General features: G+C 39.5%; 1 long non-coding RNA gene across 1 annotated transcript; it reads left to right on the top strand.

The window, feature by feature from the left end:
- The first annotated feature begins 7,803 nt into the window (after nt 1-7,803).
- Nucleotides 7,804-18,468, top strand: LOC106149446. Its single transcript, XR_001235644.1, has 3 exons — nt 7,804-7,871; nt 17,624-17,733; nt 18,347-18,468. It is a non-coding gene; the product is annotated as an uncharacterized LOC106149446 (long non-coding RNA).
- Nucleotides 18,469-18,752: the final 284 nt, after the last annotated feature.

Here is an 18,752-nt window from a genome sequence, read left to right as displayed (position 1 = left end):
GTACCAAAAAAAGAAAAAAACAAAACAAAAAAAAGAAACTGCCAAACTTTTCCAGGGTAGTATCATTATACATTCCAATCATCAACATCTGAGTGATCTAGCTCCTCTGCATTCTCTCCAGCATGTGGTATCATCACTATTTTAATTTTAGTCTTTCTAAAGATGTGTGGCAATGTGGTTCTGATTTATCTTTTTCTGTGGTTAAAGATATTGAACATCTTTTCACATACTTATGGCCATCTGTACATCTTCAGTGTCTCTTCATATTTTTTGCCCATTTTCTAACTGGAGTTGTCTTTTTCATTTTTATATTTTCAGTACTGGGGATTTGAAACCAGGGTATTGTGGATGTTAAGCAAGTGTTCTACCATTGAGGTACATCGCCAGCCCTTTGTAACTTTATTTCTGAGACAGAGTCTCACTTCATTGTCCTGGCTGGGCACTGTGCTTTCTAAGTAATGAGTTGCAACTTGCTTGTATACTGATACTTATTGGAATATGGGAATAGCCTGAACTGCTTAAATCCCCCTTTAATGTTGTGAAATCATTGTTGAAATAAGCAGTTGAAGGAAGAAGAATGACTAGAGCATGTGTGCAAGCCTGTGAAAAAGTACTTTAAATGATCTAAATTTCCATCTTCCTATGCAGTGTGTGTGTGGGGGGTGTGATTCAAATTCAGCCACTGGTGTCTCCTTCCTGTCCTCCAAGTTGTGCTTAGATTCTTAGATCTTATTGAACCTCTGGCATTGGGAGGCCACTATTTGTAGATTATAGGTCCACACTACTTTCCACTGAACCACTAGACTTTATGGCTGTCTCTGTGTCTCGTGCTGGGGAGTTCAGCTACTAGATCCCACTCTGGATCAGAGGAGCCTCAAGTAAGGCTAGGAGGAAGCAGCTTCCCTTGTTGCCACCCAGACTCTGAGGCCCTGCCTCGTTCCCACAGCAGTTAGAACTTTCTGCAGCACTGGCAATGTTCTGTAGCTGACCCATCCAATATGATAGCCACTAGCCATTGGAAGCTACTGAGTGCCTGAAATGTGGCTGGTACCATGGAGGAGCTCAATTTTTCATTGCATTTTATTTTAATTAATATAAAATTTAAAAATCACATATGGCCAGTAACAGCTATCATGAACAGTACAGCCCAGGAGGTACTATCACACAACTGTTTACAGTTTGTCCTTCTCTTGCAGCCTTCTGAAATCTGGAGAAATCTCTCTTCCCTCTTATTGTCACCCAAATACTTTTTATCTCTTCTCAAGAACATCTACAATCTCCATGATGGTATTAATTTTTATAAAAGATTGAAAAAGCCCCAAATCCATGCTGTTTGCCCACCATACAAAAGTGTTTAAATACCAAGGGCTTTGATATTTTCTTGAAACTGAGAAAAATACAGGGCAAAAACTACAAGTTAATCTTTCACAACATTATTACATCACAGTACTACAATATGGTTTAGGATAGAACCCTGGACAATATCATACACTTTTATATTACATCTGTTGAGAGTTTTAATCTAACATTTATATAGCATTGTGGGTTTACCAAACCTTGGAAGTGCTGAACACATCATTACATTGCTCTAATCTTACATATGAAGAAACTAAGATTGGGAACAATTAGCAAAATCTTAAGCAAGAGATTATGGACTTTGGTGAGACTTGAATCTGTGTCACAGCTTCCTGGGCTGGATATATTCTGTTGGACAGATGAAATGTGATTGACCAGTAGAGTTTACCTCTTAGTCAAGATTAGAGATTTAGATACTTCTCTCTCAACAATGTTTTTGGTCATTATTAGTTGTCTTAGTTACCTTCCTTATTGCTGGGACAAAATACTCAACACCCATAAGGTAAAGGAGGAAAAGTTTATTTTAGCTCACGGTTTGTAAAAACTTTGGTCCAGAGATCGCTGCCTCCAAGGTAGGGCAGTATGGCAGAGGGCCATTGCAGAAGAGAGCGCCTCACACTGTGGCAGCCAGGAAGCAAAGAAAGATTCAGGGGTCGGGGGAGACACGCCCTTCCAGACCACGCCTCCAGTGACCCATCTCCTCCAACTAGGCTTCACCTCCCAGCATCACAATTAGCTGTAAACTCCTCAGTGCACTGCTCCAATGATGAATATCATGCCACCATGATCCAGCCACCTCCCAAAAGTCCCACCTGTGAGCACACGAGGCTTTAGGGGGACATTACATACAAACAATAGCCTGAGACAAATAACCAAAAGAAATATTTGCATAATGTTACTCTGATGCATCATTTGTTGGGCTATGCTAACTTATTAGAAATGTTTATTAGTTAGTAAGCTCTTCCTCTACCAACAGAAGAATGTGACTTTTGAGGTGTGTAAGCATTCTAAGCTATGGCCTTGAAGTAATCAGGGGCATGAAATAGTGAGGTAGTTACCTACCGTTTTGTTAACTTTAGCAGAGGAACTGTATAAACTCAAGCTACTAGGAACCCAGTCAGTTCCTGTCTGATTTCAGCACTTGAGAGTTATCCTTCATCAAGGTATGCAAAGGGTATGCAAATTTTCTTAACATTGATCATTTCTTTAGGAAACTAGAGAATTATATTTTGGTAAATTTGCTACTGTGGTAGTTGATTTTCCTGATTGAGCTCTACTCTAATCAGGAACAAAATAGATTAAGAATCCTATATAAACTTAGTTTATCCAACTCCTGTGTTGTCCTTTGTGTGTGTGTGTGTGTGTGTGTGTGTGTGTGTGTTGTCCTTTTATCTTCTCCATGTTGACATTTACCCCTACAATCTTTTCTTACTTTTTAGGTTTCTGGAAGTCTGTCAATGTCATCCTGCTGCTTTTCCCTTGATGACACACTTCCTCAGGAGTGATACATTTTAAGTATCTCAGTTCTACCTGGGCCTTACTGCTGCTGTTTGAGCATCCTCAAGATGTCCCTGAGCCTGCTGGTGCCAGCTTTCCCAAGTAGAAAGTACCATTCCTGAGGTGGTCCTTTCCAGAGTCAGAAAGAGCATTCACCACTTCCCTGTATCCTGAACATGACTTGGATTCTATAGTCCAAACCCCTGGACTTTTGTCCCTTACAATACCCTCACAGTGTTCTGTTTTTACTATGTATTATTTTCCAGGTCCTCCATGGTAATATTCTAGAGTTCATGTTCCTATTTATTACTCATATCCGGAATGACTTTGTAGAGATCTCCCCTTCCAGGAATAACTTAAGGGGAATGAGGAATAGCTCAAACTAGAAAATTATGCCTAGCAAGTCCTACTTTTTCTTTGCCTGGAATGGTTGGTCCAGCAATCTCCAAGAGTTTACCTCCTTTATCTCCAATCACCAGTCTTTACCTCCTTTGATGTATTCTCTTTTTGTACACAGAAAAGTCTAGAAAATAATTTCTCTTCTGTTTCAAATGTTAAAACAATTATTGAATCAATTCTCACATTTGGGTTGCCAAATGGTTTTTTTTTTTCTTTAAAAAGTATTTACTTTTCATTATTGAAAAGTTTTTGCACATCTAAAGAAATCACCAATAAAGTAAAAAGAAAACCCACGAAGTGGGAAAAAATTTTAGCCAACTGCCCCTCAGACAAAGGCCTTCTATCTAGGATATATAAAGAATTAAAAAAAATCAGGCCTCCCAAATTCAAAGACCCAATCCAAATATGGGCGTCTGAGATTAATACACACTTCTCTAATGAAGAGGTACTAATGGCAAATAAATACATGAAAAAATGTTCAACATCATTAGTCATTCGAGAAATGCAAATTAAAACAACACTGAGATTCCATCTCACCCCAGAAAGAGTGGCTATCATCAAGAATTCAATCAATAACAAATGCTGGAGAGGCTGTGGGGAGAAAGGAACCCTACTCCACTGCTGGTGGGAGTGTAGATTGGTGAAACCACTGTGGAAATCAATTTGGAGATGCCTCACAAAACTAGGATTAGAAATCCTATTTAACCCAGCTATTTCCCTTCTGAGTATTTTCCCAGAAGAATTGAAGACATCATACGATATATGTGCACCCATGTTTATAGCAGCACAATTTGTTGCAGTTAAATCTTGGAGACAACCCAGATGCCCATCCACTGAGGAATGGATAAAAAAGATGTGATATTTTTATATAATGAAGTATTACTTAACTATTAAAAAAGATAAACTCGAGGCTTTTGTAGGTAAATGGATACAACTAGAGACCACACTTATAAGTGAAATAAATCAGACCCACATGTGTAAACATCATATTGTCTCCTTGGTGTAGGAACCTGAAAGACTAGGTAAATCTCAAAAAGTACAATAGATGATAGGAAGGGGAAAGAAATTCCTCAAAGGAAGGAACGACTGGGAGGAGGGAAAGAAGAAAAAAGAAAGAAGGCAAAACATAAATATGTATATGAATAGCTGCGATGACTCTATTGTTGTTGTCTGATGGTGTATTGAAATGAACAGTTAATGCTCACAGTTTTTTATGTTCTGATAGACTTTGCATGCTTGTGTCTGGTGGTCTGAGCAACTGATTGGAAGGTAACAATATGCGATGGAATTACAATGGTGAACTCCTACCATCTTGTCTAGGGAAACCCTATATTATCTCTAAGGTTTTCTTGAAGAATTATTTTCTTATTCTCTTTAATGGTTTGAGCAATCTTTCATTCTTTTTTTTGTTTTTGCTTTTGTTTTTTTGTTTTTTTCTGGTACTGGGAACCAAACTCACGACCTCGCGCTTGCCAGGCAGGCGCTGTGCCGCTGAGCTAAATCCCCAGCCCCTAATCTTTCTTTCTTGCATCTGAGAATCTGAGCAATGTAGTTGAGGATAGCACTATGCAATGTAACAACCACTGTTGATTTGTATTAATTTGCCTTGAGACCCTGTATCACTTTGAATATTTTTGCTTTGATTTGTTTATGCTTGTGATATTGGTATGCTGCTACTGTTCTATTTTTTTGTTTGTTTCTCATGTACTACTCTCTTTAAAATAAAATTTAAAAAAGTATTTACTTTTCAAATTGTGGCAATATGTACATAAAATTTATCATCTTAACCATTTTAAGTGTATAGTCAGAGAAATTAAGTAATTTGCATTGTTATGTAACAATACACTCCATCCATACATAATTTTTAAAAATACTACCCTTTATTCTTAATTTTTTTGTTAGTGTATGTGATACCTAAATTATATTCCTTTTGGTATGCATGTACCACTACATTCAGTATCTGTGACTCTTGAGAATATACCCAGGAGGGATATGACTGAGTCAGATGGAATTTCTATTTTTAGTTGTTTTGAGGAATCTCCACACTGATTTTTCATAGTGGTTGTCCTAGTTTACATTCCCACAAACAATGCAGAAGGGCTCCTTTTTCTCTACATTGTTGCCAGCATTTGGTGCTTTTTGTGTTTTTTCATTAATAGAAACTGGGGTAAGATGGACTCTCAGACTTGTTTTGATTTGCATTTCTCTAATGGCTAAAGATGAACATTTTTTTATACACTTATAGGCCATGTGTTCTTATTTTGAGAGGTGTCTACAGTTAATTTGCCCATTGTTTGGATTTTCTGGGGGTGCATAATATTTTTAGTTCTTCATGTATTCTAGATATTAGCCCTTTATCAGAAGATTAGTGGCAAAATTTTTTTTCCCGTCTGGTTGTCTCTTCATTCTGTTGGTCATTTCCTTTGCTGAGCAGAAGCTTTTTAATTTGATGTAACCCGATTTGTTGATTCTTGATATTATTTCTTATGCTGTTGGAGTTGTGTTCATGAAATCCTTGTGTGTGCCTTGAAGACTCAAGAGTTTTACCAAAACAGATTCAGTGTCTCCGCTTTTGTATCTTTAATCCACCTTGATTTGATTTTAGTACAGTGTAAAAGATATAGTCCTAGTTTCAATCCTCTGCACATGAATAACCAGTTTTCTTAGCACGCTGTGTTGACGAGGCTATCTTTTTTCCAGTGTATATTTTTGGCTCCTTTGTAAAAAATCAGATGGCTGAAGATACATAGGATTGTTTCTGTGTCTTCTGTTCTTTTCTTCTGGTCTATGTGTTTGTTTTGGGTCCTGCGCTATGCTGTTTTTGTTAATCTAGGTTTGTAGTATAACCTAAAGTCTGAAATTGTGATGCCTTCCCTTTTACTCTTTTTGGTCATAATTTCTTTGACTGTTCTGAATCTCTTCTAGTTCTATGTAACTTTTAGGATTATTCCTTTCTAGTTCTGTGAAAGTTGTTGCTGGCATTTTAATAGGGATTATATTAAATCTATAGATTGCTTTTGGTAATATGGCCATTTTAATGCTAATTTTGCCACCTAGGAACAGGAAATGTCTTCCCACTTTTAAAAATTTATTTATTTATTTATTTATCTATTTATTTATTTTGAGACAGGTCTTGTTATATAGTGTAGGCTGGCCACGAACTCACAGAACTCCTCCTGCCTCAGCCTCCTGAGTGCTAGGATTACAGGTGTATGCCACCATGCCTGGCTGTTATAGTCTCTTCAGTTTCTTTCTCCAGAATTCTGTGGCTTTCATTACAGAGGTTTTTAAACTCCTTTGTTGGGTTGATCCTTTGGTATTATATATGTTTTTTGAAGCTATTGTGAATGGTGCTATCTTCTCAATTTCTTTCTCAGTGGGTTCATTACTGGTGTACAAGAGCACTATTGATTGTTGTTTGTTGATTTTGTAGACTACTGCTTTGTTAAAATTGTGTCTTGGTTACTTTACTCTTGCTGCTGAGTCAAAATGCCTGATGTTCAGAATTAAGGAAGGAAAGTTTTATTTAGTTCAGTTTGTGGAGGTTTCAGTTCATACACTGCATCATCCCATAATCACTCTGATTATTGTATACATCCAATAAATAGCGGCTAGCTCAGTGCCTTTGTCTTTCCCCATTCTGAAGCATTGACTTCCCAGCCTCTCCTCATGCATTACTAAATCTGTCTTGGTTTCTTATTTTATCCTTTCACTGTACTCCTCATATAGGCAGCTGGGTATTTTGGTCATATTAACTACGATGTGTTGTGAAGAGGTTCTTAACTACGACAATGTTGTGAAGATGTTCTTTTCTGATCATGTCTATTTGATGTTCTAAACACCTCCTTTACTTGGATATACATCAGTCTCTAGATTTGAGGAGTGTCCTACAATAATTTCAGGGAATAAATTTTTATATAATGAATCTCTACCTGTACCCCTTCCTCAAAACTCATGAACCTTAAGTTTGTTCTTTTAGGAAGAACTCTTGGATAATCTTGACTATCTCTTGTTTCTTCATTATTTCTGAGTAGATGTTCTACTATATTGACCTTGTCCCCAAGTCCTGACAGCTCTTCTTCAGTTTGACCCGCTTACTGCTGGAACTTTCAATTGAGTTTTTCATTTCCAGTATATCTGTTTGGCTCCTTTTCATAACTTCTAATTCTTTACTGAAATGGTCTTTTACACCCTGCACGGTCTTCCCTAATTTATTCAGCTGCCTTATTTTTTATCTTCTTTCAGCACACTAATCATTTTAGTAATTAATTCATTCAGCTGCAATTCTTTGATCTCTGATCATGTTAATCTTTGAGTTTTTGAGTTCTTTGTCTGGAATTTCACTGTCTTTAGTGTCTGTGAGATCGACTTTGGGGGAATTATGAGATTTTTGAGATATTTTGTTGCCTTGTTTTCTCATGATACTTATGTTTTTGTATTGAATGTTGTAGGTCACTAGAAGAGCTCTGTCACAATTGTGAAGATCTCTTTAGGAAATACATTTCTCCCTATGATGTTCCCTTGGCTTTGAGTGTGATTCAACATGCTAGTACCTAATGAACCTGTTCAAAGTACTAGGATCATTTCCTAGCTCTTCTGCAAGAAGAGAACAACTACAGGTAAAATCAACATCCAAAGAATTAATATTGTATCATCACACAATTTTAAATTTCTTTAAAAACCTAAACCAGGAAGATGAAGACTAGCAATGATGAAGAATAGGCTTGGAAATAGGACAGAAAAGAAAAAAATTAAGAATAAAGGAAAGAAAAAAAGAAATTTAAAAAGGCAGAAGAAGCACAAAAGAGGTTTGATGGTATATACTTTTATGTTTAGAAAGGAGGGAGAGGGAGAGAGAGACAGTCATGTGTGGGTCTGGAAAGACAGAAGAAAAGAGAAGGAAATATAAATGGAAAGTGTGAAAGGTTTTATGCAGTTTGGATGCATTTAACAAACTAGCAGAAACTCAGTATTATGGTTGATACATTGTGTCAACTTGGGGAGTCTAGAGGTTTGGCTAAGTGACTCAGCAGGAAGCCAGAGCGCTTACTTTGTATACATCCTGAGCCTGTGGAAGAGGAGGGATGGAGATTATGTGAGAGCTACACGCCCTTTAGGTGGGGGTAGCCTGTTTACAAAATAAGGGAGGGAAAGAAGCTACTTGTCGCCATTCCTCCCTTTTGCTCTGGCTGCATTGTTGTTCAGCTGCCATTCCACCCTTTGCTCTTGTTGCTTTGCTACCTTCTGCCTCAGAGCCAGCCAAGTATGGACTGAAACCTCCACAAACTGTAAGCTAAATAAACCTTTCCTTCCTTCATTTTGGGCGTTGGGTACTTTGTCTCAGCAACCAGAGAAAAGTAACCAAGACACCCAGTGTTAGAAAACTTATTAAATAAATAACGTCTGATGAGGAGAGCCTAACAATGTAAAACACTATTAACAAAAACAGTAATCAATGCTCATACACAGTTGTATATACACATATGACCTGCATATAGATTCTAAAAGACAAAGAGAGGAAAAATAAGCTTTAATGATAATATTTATATACCAGAAAAGGAGAAGGAGTGGAAATTTGAGGGGATGTGAGAAGGAAAGTAAAGAAAGAGAAGAGGGGGAAAGGAGTTCTAAATGGACAATGACAGAGATACATGAACATTGAGTGGAATTAATGACCTGACAGAAACTCTAATTCAGTCTACTCTATGAAACAAACCTTGGTGTATGCCTTAGTTATTTTTTTCATTGCTAGGACAAAATGTCTGACATCCAAAGTTAAGAGAGGAAAGGTTTATTTCAGTTCACATGTTGTAGAAGTTTCAGTCCATAATTAGCTGGCTCCAAAGCAAGGTGGCATGGTAAAGGGGCACTGTAGAAGAGAAATAGTTCATGGTGTGGCAGACAGAAAATAGCAGCAGCAAGCAGCAGCAGTAAGCCTACCTTCTCTCTCTCCCATTATATTCCTTCCAGGCTGTAAGCCTTTTGATTGATGTCACCCACACCCAGGGTTGGGCTTATATTATCCAGCACATAACTATGCTAACTACAATCAGTGGACTAATTTAGTGTTATAGTTTGTGTCTAGATGTCCCCTCAAAGTCTCATGAAGTCATGGGGCAGGCTTGTAGAATTTTTGATTGCTTCATGGTCCAATGCTAGGATTATAGGAGTGAGCGCTACACTCACTCTGGAGTGGGTAGCCTGTATGTGATACAAGGGAGGGAAAGAGGCTTGCACTGCTCCTCCCTTTTTGCTCTTGTTGCTTTTGCTGTCTTCTGCCACCATGAACTGTTGCCCTCTGCCATGTGCCATTCTGCCTTGGAGCCAGCCAAAAATGGACTGAAACCTCCACAAACTGTGAGCTAAATAAAGCTTTTCTTCCTTACTTCTGAGGGTCAGGTATTTTGTCTCAGCAATGAGAGAAAAATAACCAAGACATTTAGTACCACCCACTCTTAATCCCAGTATCACACACCCTAGATCCTGCCAACTCTGAAAAGCCCCACCTATGAGCACATGAGGCTTTGGGGGTGGGGCATTCTAGATACAAGCTAAAACAGTGTGGGAGAACCTAATGTGACATGAGTAAAATACTATAGAAGTAAAAACAATAACCAGACTCATAAGCTGCTACAAGTACCCATATACCCCCACGAGTTCTTTCAAAAGGAAGCACCAAGAAAAAAAGAATAAAAAAAACATAATTAAATATTCTTCTCTATAATAGTATTTATACTGCAGTCTAAATTAGGTGAAATTATTCTTCAGCCTCAGTTCATTTAGGAGAGGCCACATAGAGCTATCTAGGGGCTGAGTTCCATTCCTCTGTGGTTGTGGCTGGAAACTTCGATAGGTCAGCCAGTGGCTAAATTAATATCTTGCAACTGACTTAAGCTCTTCTGTACAAGAGAGTGAGTAGGTGAGAGGATCAAAAGAGTCTAACAAGTCTGCTCCTTACCATCTGCAGGCAGATCTGCAGGGGTAGGCCAATGCTTCACAGAATTCCAGTCTGTGCTTCTGAAAGTGTGGCTGGTCAGTTGCTATGCCACTATCTTCACTCAGAGTACCTCCAAGTAGATCAGAGTGGGGAAGGGTCATGTGTTAAAGGCTAGTAATACCCAGCCCTCCATTGGTCCCTGGAGGAGCTACCCCACGTCAGACCCCTTCCCACCACAAAAGTCCCCACGGCTGCACTTATTATATGCTGCTATGCTCAGACTGCCGCTGTTTCACTCTGTCCCTCAGAACCATGGTGTCCCAGCCCAGAGTTGGCTCCCTTGAGAGTTGGGGTTTTGGGTCTCTCTCTTGCTCTGATGATTTTCATTTTACTAAACCACAGTCACCCTTTCCAAGGCCTACTCTATTAGGACTGGTAGCCACTTCCTCCCGTCCCCCAGTGATTGTTAACCAAAAATGTAGAAATGTTCTGTACCTATTTGGAGGAAGTTACTCAACATGGCTTCCTTCCAGCTCCAATTCTGCTCAGGTTCAGTTCCTCCTTTCTCTACTGAGGGAGGGAGCTTCTAAAATGGCATCCTGGTCCAACCTTGTCTAGATCTGGAGGGATAAGATGGAAATTATCACCCCTGTTTCTATTCACTTGGCCATAGTTAGATCATCTATCTTCCCTAGCTGTATTTCTTCTCTGCTGCTGATCCAGTGTTCACAAACGTCAGTGTCTTTCCTATTACCACTCCACCAGAGGAAAAGGTCTCTTATTCCTCTGAGCCATGACCACTCAGTCCTTTGGCACCAGAATGCATTGTTAAAGTTATTTTATTTATCTTTCTGGTTACTAGTATTTCTGGATTTTGTTTGGTTTCTAGTTCTTTCAAGATATAGTCCTGTCATTCCTGGTGTAACCTAATCTTCTTGTTACCAGATTCAGGTGTCTCCTATTAAAGGAGTTTTCTAGGTTCTTTCTGTCTTGAACAAAGAATTGGTTAAGACAAGTGAAAAAGTAGCAAGGTTTTGCATTTACTAAAGGTAGGTAAAGAAACATACTCTGCAGAGCTAGTAGGAGTCAATTAAATGTAGGAAAAGAAGAACCTTCCATAGGGTGAGAGGGGACCACTGTGCAAGAGAGAACATAGTGTCTGAGAGCTCAGTGGCAGCCATCTTTTGTATCTCCCATCCCTCAGGCTGACATCAGGTCTAAGCTCTCATCAAAACCTGCTTGAGTTCTTGTGAGAAGAACTGAAGATAACATTCTCATTTTTGTCCCACGTGCAGGGCTTTTGGAACAGTTTTTCTATGCATTTCTTGGATCTCCATTATTGATAGGACATGCCCAGTTGCTCAGCCAGTTTGCCACACCCTAATCATCTGCCTCATTCTCACAGGGTCACATACCTAAAGGATTCTGCATGAACATAGAACCATTGGTGAGCATAGGTTGCCTCTGGTCCACCATCATTTTGTCTCCTGCATTTTGTCTCCTCCTAAATGCAGAAACCCCACTATGATAAGCCTTCACTTGGTTAAAGGAGAAGGGGATTGGGGAAACAGTAGAAGGAAGAGATGATACTGTGGAAAAAAGCCTAACTGGGAGATTGCAATGCTGAGGTCAGGCTCACATACTGTGGGACACAGAGTCATGAAAACTTTGATCAGAGGTACTCATCACCTGGCAGCTCCTGTAAACGAGGAGCCTGGTTGCACTTATCCTGCTAATCATTACTTATTGTTACTATTATACAATTCCTAATAAAGACCCTCAGGTTATGGCCTCGGCAGAGGAGAAATTGAAGAGCAGATCTTCTCCTCATTTTTCCTCTAGGGACCTGGGATGGTAATATCTGGACCTTGTCAGCAAATGCCCTAGGGTTTATATTTATTTTGAACACAAGAAAAAAACAAATCAATTTCAAGGCTGGAAGAAATTGTACCTCTGATTTCTGTAGCCACAGGTCCTTCTTTGCTCTCCACTGCCTGGGGAACCATGACGAAAGCTGTCTCTGTTATTGCTTTTACCAGGGGCAAACACTGATTCTGGGAATAGTGATAGGAAGCAACCAACAATGACATTTCTCTCAATGGAACTTTGTCCAGTAGCATCTCTCAGGAGTACTACATTCTGTACTTCAGGGCATCTAACCTAGACATATGAGCAGACCTTTTCTCATCCCACCCTCACATTAAAACTTTCATCCTATCACCTGTTAAATGTTCCTGGCTTGCCAAGTAACTGGATCACTGATTAGCTGCCTGCAATATGACAATGGCTCTCATGGTCAGACCCCAGGAGGGAAAGGGGTTACTCAGATGCCTGCAAAGGTAGGTGAGGATAGTGTGTAATGTGGCTGTGTGTGATAACTGGGAGATCTCAGGCCAGTGGCAAGTTAGGTAGATTACCACCTTGAGGAACTTAAATTTGATCTAAAATGCTAGTACCCACAGCTTGCTGCCCTGGATTAATGACACTTTGAGGAAAGCAGGATGTTGCCATTTAAAATCTATTAGGATTGTTTTACTCAGTCAGAAAAGGAACAGGGTAAAGCCCTCTTTTAAGAATCCACATTTGGTTTTTTGAAGGAAGGGGCCATATGAAATACAAGTACACTGGTGATCTTTCTCTAAGAGGTTGCCACTGAAAATCCCATTACAGCTAATGAAGTTTTTTAGCAAGTGAGTTGCTTCTCCTGCAGGAAAAGTTGCCTCAAGTGTTGAAGTTCAATTGTTCTCACAAGATAGGAGGGAGCTCCGGTACTGGCCATCGTGGGTTCTCACAGGCATGAAGCTATTGCATAGAGGGGTGGACACAAATGGGATAGGAAAAGCTTAGAGCTGTAATTTGCAATTCTTTTGTTGGTTATGGGAGTAGAAGCAGAAAACAACACCGTGCTGGAAGCAGAAAAGAAAGCCCAGCCTGATAAGAACAGCAGGCAGGTAAGAGTGGTTTGTGAAGTTTTGTTAGAATCAGAAGCCTCAGAACTGAACTTCCAGACTTCAAAAGGGTTAGGGTAAGATTTATGGCACAAAATCAGTGATTAGTAATCTCTAGCTATCATGAGATAAAGTAGTACTTATATAATATAGATTGTATCCTCAGCTCAAAAATAAGGAAAAATTATAGATTTAAAAGACATAGACACTAAAAATAAAATTAGTCAAATATCTACTATATAGCAGGCACTTTCTTATACATTAATAATCTTCATAACAACCACTTTTTTTTTTTTTTGTCTTTTTTGAGACAGGGTCTTGTTATGCAGTTCAGGCTGGCCTTGAGCTCTCTTTGTAGCCCAGGCTGCTCTTAAACTCGCAACGATCCTCCTGCTTCAGCCTCCTGAGTGCTGGGATTATAGGTGTGCCCACCACGCCCAGCTCAATAACAACCACTCTAAGAAGGAGGTATAATTATTCCCATTTCACAGATGAGGAATGTGAGGATCAGCAAGATTTAGAAACCTGTCCAAATCATTCAACCATAACTATTCTATGGACCATGGTCATTCTGCCTTGGTTTTCATGGGGGAAAAAATGTATGGGTGGAGTGGATGTTAGGGCTCTGTAATTTCAGATAGAAAGTTTGGGGAAAAAAACCTGAAACTGCTTGAATCTATGCTGGTCAGGGAGAGTGAGCCATTTTCTGAGATACAATTTGAGTCAGCATAGGGTTTTTTTCTCATTCCTACATGCCTAGCAGGCAAACAACACATTCCTGACCAGGATCTACAAGGCACTTTGTTGTCTACAATTCTAGCCCTGCTCCCCAATCCAAAACCAAAATTACGATAAATTTAAAGTGCTCAGCTAACTTTGTGATTCTCGAACCAAGCACTCATTCATTCTATAAGAGTAAGCATTCCCATAAGTGTTCCAAAGAGCTGCATAGTATATACCATCTAGTTTGAGACTCTACACCAAATTTTTCTAGACTCTAACCAAGAATTTACAATCCAGAGGCAAAGCATTTCTGTTATTCATATAGAGACCTAACAATTAGCATAGTTAATGTTAAAATTTTTTATTGATGACATTAGTGGCATGTTGATTAACACAATGAAATTTAGAAATGGGGTCTCCTTGGTTAATACAGATATTGGAGATAAGCGGTTTAGTTAAAATACTGTGGTTCAGAAAATCTCCACTCTTGCATGAATAAGTATCCAGCTAGAATTATAGTCGGCACCTTTAGAATGATGGCTCCATCTGATCTTGTGTCCGGCTGTGAACTCTGAAAGATTCTGGATGCCCCATTCTGGTTATACAGGTGACAGAATCATGCCCCTTGAATCCTGGGAACTCTTGTGAGAGAATCTTGCATGCAGGATCATATGAACAGCTATTATTGCTATTTAAATATTTAGATAGTGTCTGTGGAGCAGAATCTGGCCAACAGCTCACTTTGTTCATAACCTATAACACCTTTATAGAGAAGAGTAGCTTCAGGTCATGACCTAATAATTTCTCCTAAGCTACCATCTGCACGTGAGCTATCTGGCCCTAGTCAAGTTTTAAGACCTACTCAGAGAATGGAGAGGAACTTAACTGAATTTGTGTATCTGTGAAAGTGAAAGGCACTTGGGAGAGTTTATATGTCAAAATAGCAGCGTTTTAGAGAATATGATACAGCATGACCAGATTCAGGAAAAAAGACCAGTGACTACCATCCTTAATGTGGTACTGCTCTCTCCTGTGTCCGATTCTGAATTGGAGATTTAATGCTGAAAATCTGACTGTCCTCTATAGGGCACATCCTACAAAGTCACACTACTAATGTCTGTAAACACCATAGTTCCAGCACCCTAAAAAATCCTGACTTGTGGGCTCTTAAAGCAAGGCCACCTTCTCAGAGTCATCTGGGGTGCCAGTTTGAAATGTGAGTTCCTGATTACCTTCCAGACCTCTTTACTTGGCACTTGTTCTTTTGGGCCCCAGGTTTGTCCTCAAACAGGAAAAGAACTTATATATTATAACAAGCTTTTTATGTGGTCTTTATCAATTTAATAACAATTTAATTATATTTAACAAGCTTTTTATGTGGTCTTTATCAATTTAATAACAATTTAATTATCTAGGGGTAACAAGAAGTATGATGCTAACTATCCACATTGATGGTAAAAACACATCTTGATTTCAGAAATATTAAAATGAAGGGGGAAATGTGCATTTTAAAGGCAAAATAGTCATTACACCTTCCTAGATAAGATACTTATAGTTTAGCCTACCTTTCCCTAAACGCAGATATACGAAATTGTGGAGTTCTTTTCCTGTTTGAGGACAAACCAGCGGGAAATATTTATGGAGAGGGAAGTTTCTGCAGGGTCCCTCAGATCACATCAAGCTGAATTTATCTACGAGTGGCAGATTCAGCTTTTTTTCACCTGAGCTCCTTAGACATAAAAGAGATGTCTTCATTTTGAGATATAAACACTGAGGCCTAGACTGAGAGTAACTCACCAAAGCCTCTTAACTAAAACATTCAGTGGTGAGGCAAACACACATGCAGTGTTCTGTCTCTCTGTAAATTTCCCAGGAAGCAGCAAGCCCTTGTCTTCCCACCTCAGCACAGATAGAGCCTCTGGGAGATGAATTCCTACCCAAACAGTTCTTTCCTTTAAGATCCATGAAGGCATTACAGAACAGAGAACAGAGCACTAAATCACTCTGCAAGTGGTTCTTATATCCCCTATCTGCTTCCTCAGGGAAATAACAAAGCAAAATGGGCTTTTTGTTATTCTCTAGAAAATGTGTCTTTAAAAAGCAGAGAGATATGATGTACTTCCCCTTCATGAGCCAAACTTCCTGTCATTTCCAGTTTTACTTTATTCTCCAGGTCATTAGTGGCATTGTGAGAGTGTCCTATATGTAGCTGAAAACTGAGATTGTGGGGAAAGGGGGTGGGATTGCCAAAGACACAGACAATATGGTTTCAATTTTCAAGAAAAAGAAATTCTAGCTTAGGAGACAAAATATCGCTGTTTTACCAAGTGAATTCTGGAGAGCATTTGTTCACATTCTCATCTATTAGTCCGTCAGTAGCTGTGTCCCACAGCTGACTCAGGTTGGCCAGGTAGCAAATGCTGGAGGAGGTGAAGTCTAACTCGGAGAGAGTAGCAGATCACAAGGGATTAGCATTTTGGGGTTAGCACTCTAGAATCAGGTCGTGCTGAGAAGTGAGCAGGTGAACCAAAGCAGCCAACAGCAGAGCTCAAATGCCCAGTCATTGACTTTGGAATTACTGAGACCCTCGCATCCTTTGCTATTTCACGAGTGTGTCAGACTAGATCACCTTCCCAAGCCTATCTCCTTGACTATCAAAATGTGATCATTAGGTCTGCTATCCTAGCATTGCTTTGAGGATAAAATAAATAATATAGAGCACTGGGGAAACAGTAGCCATTAAATAATGGGCGGTTTTCCTTTGGAGTTACTGAATGTAAAATTGGTACCAGAAGATGTAGAGGTTACTGGCAAAAGGAATGAGAACTCTAAATGTTCAAACTTTTTATTGTTTCCCTAGGAGACTAAATACCACTATACAGAAGATTTTAGGACTGGATACACCAGACTTAGACGCCCACCCCCAGTTATACAGTGAAATACTTGTGATAAAGTAATCAGTTACTGAAAAGGCATATCCTTTATATGGTTAATAAAGGAGATGAAGTCTTAATGATCCTTTTCTATAAGCAAAACATAAGTATAATAAATTCAGTATTTGAAAAGTAAAATTCTTAGCTGAAAATACCTTTATTAAGCTTTGAAAAAAAGCCAGAAACCATGACACGTTGGTTGTGGTGCAGGTAATAATCCTGATCAGTCAAAATTATCAGGCATAGACATGTTTCAGTTAATAAACTGACACTGGCAAATAGCCTTAAAGATTCCAAGATATAATTAGAAGGCCAAGATGAAAAATGACCCCCCAAAGGATATAAAAATTACTGTATTGTTTAAGGAAGTGACTTATGATTAAATAGGGCACATTAAAAACTCTCATTTGATGTGCACTGTCTATACACCTTGCACCTTCTTGTGATTTTTCTTCCAGGTAGAGGAGAGAAGGTTTGACCTTCATTTTTTTCCATCTGTTTCATAGAGAGGTTTATTAGTCAGGAAAGAGGAGTCACAAGGCAAACTGTGATGATTTGGTCAGGGTTTGTTTACAGAGTGACTCTTGGCAAGAGTGTGGGTATAGAAGGCACAGGAGATAGTACGATAGACCAGGGCTGGTATCAGCAGAGCTGCCACCCGCCCCTGAGCTGAGGTCTTGGGACAAGAAAGAGCTACCAGAACCAGGTTTCACATAGTTGAGGGGAGATGTAATCTTCAGCTGAAGGCACAGTCAGCCTGAGGGACCATGCAGGAAAGGAGTTGGAGGAGATGTACACTGATGTCATGTTTTCTTCCTCTCTGTTTTCAGGGGTCTGGAGTGCGTTCCTCCTGGCTAAACCCAACCAGAAGGCAGAGGGTAGAAGAGCCAATTGCTGTAGCCCATCCAGCTTTCCAGACAGAGAACAAAGTAGAGAACAGGTGCATAAGAACAGAAATACCCAACACAACAACAGAGGTGTTGGGGTGGAAGACAAGGCAGGCAGAAAATGAAGAGCTAGACTTTGCTTCGTGTATTAAATTGCCATAACAAAATACCACAGACTGCACGTCCTCCACAGTAGAAATTTCATTTCTCTCAGCTCTGGAAGCTGACAGTCCACAAGCAAGATGTTAACAGCGTTAGTTTTTTCTTGGTCCTCTCTCCTTGGCTTGCAGATTACTATCTTCCTGCTGCGTCTTCATATAACCATTCTCCTCCAAGCATGCACCTCTGGTATCCACTCAAATTGGAAAGGGCTCCCTTCTTATGACCTTATTTCACCTTAATCACAGCTTTCAAGATAGATTGTACCTCCAAATACATTCACATTGTGACTTGGAGGGGGTGGTCCAATTCAGCCCATAACGAAACACTTGGCCATTGGGTTTATACAACCAATAAGCCGTTTAAATGGTTGCAGTGAGCATGTAGGTAATGAGCAGCCCACAGAGCTTCCCAAACCTCTCATTTTGATTTGACGGCTCATCACATAATTTCACCCAACTCTTCTTCTCTGGTATTAGATGCCTGATTTTATGGATCTGACCCTAGGGACCCGGAGATCCAGACACTCTGACCTGAGTCATTGATTTCCAGCTGTCACACACAGAGGACATCATTGTGATATAGACCTTCATCCAATCTTGTGAGTGTGTGAGTAACTTTGCATTCATCCCTGAATCATTAATCAATATAATTTTTTCCTGAATCTCACCAAAGTTGGGTCTTGGCCATTTGTATCTCCATATTCCAGCTAGTCCTGGCTAGAAGCACAGGGTATTTATTTGTGAGAGTTTTGTTCTCATGATATAGTAGTGGGGAAATTTAAAACATCACACTTAATCAGGGTCTAAGTGTAGATTTCCAAAATAATAAGAGCTTACCCCTATCCTAGCAGGTGGGTCTACCCCTTGAAGGAATCTACAGAGCAGGGGAGAGGGCACAGCACTCTTATTTG

Source organism: Chinchilla lanigera, unplaced genomic scaffold, assembly GCF_000276665.1.
Source record: "Chinchilla lanigera isolate Chin_1 unplaced genomic scaffold, ChiLan1.0 scaffold00045, whole genome shotgun sequence".
NCBI lineage: Eukaryota > Metazoa > Chordata > Mammalia > Rodentia > Chinchillidae > Chinchilla > Chinchilla lanigera.
Note: the sequence above shows the minus strand (reverse complement) of the source record. Positions and strands in the feature narration are given on the sequence as shown.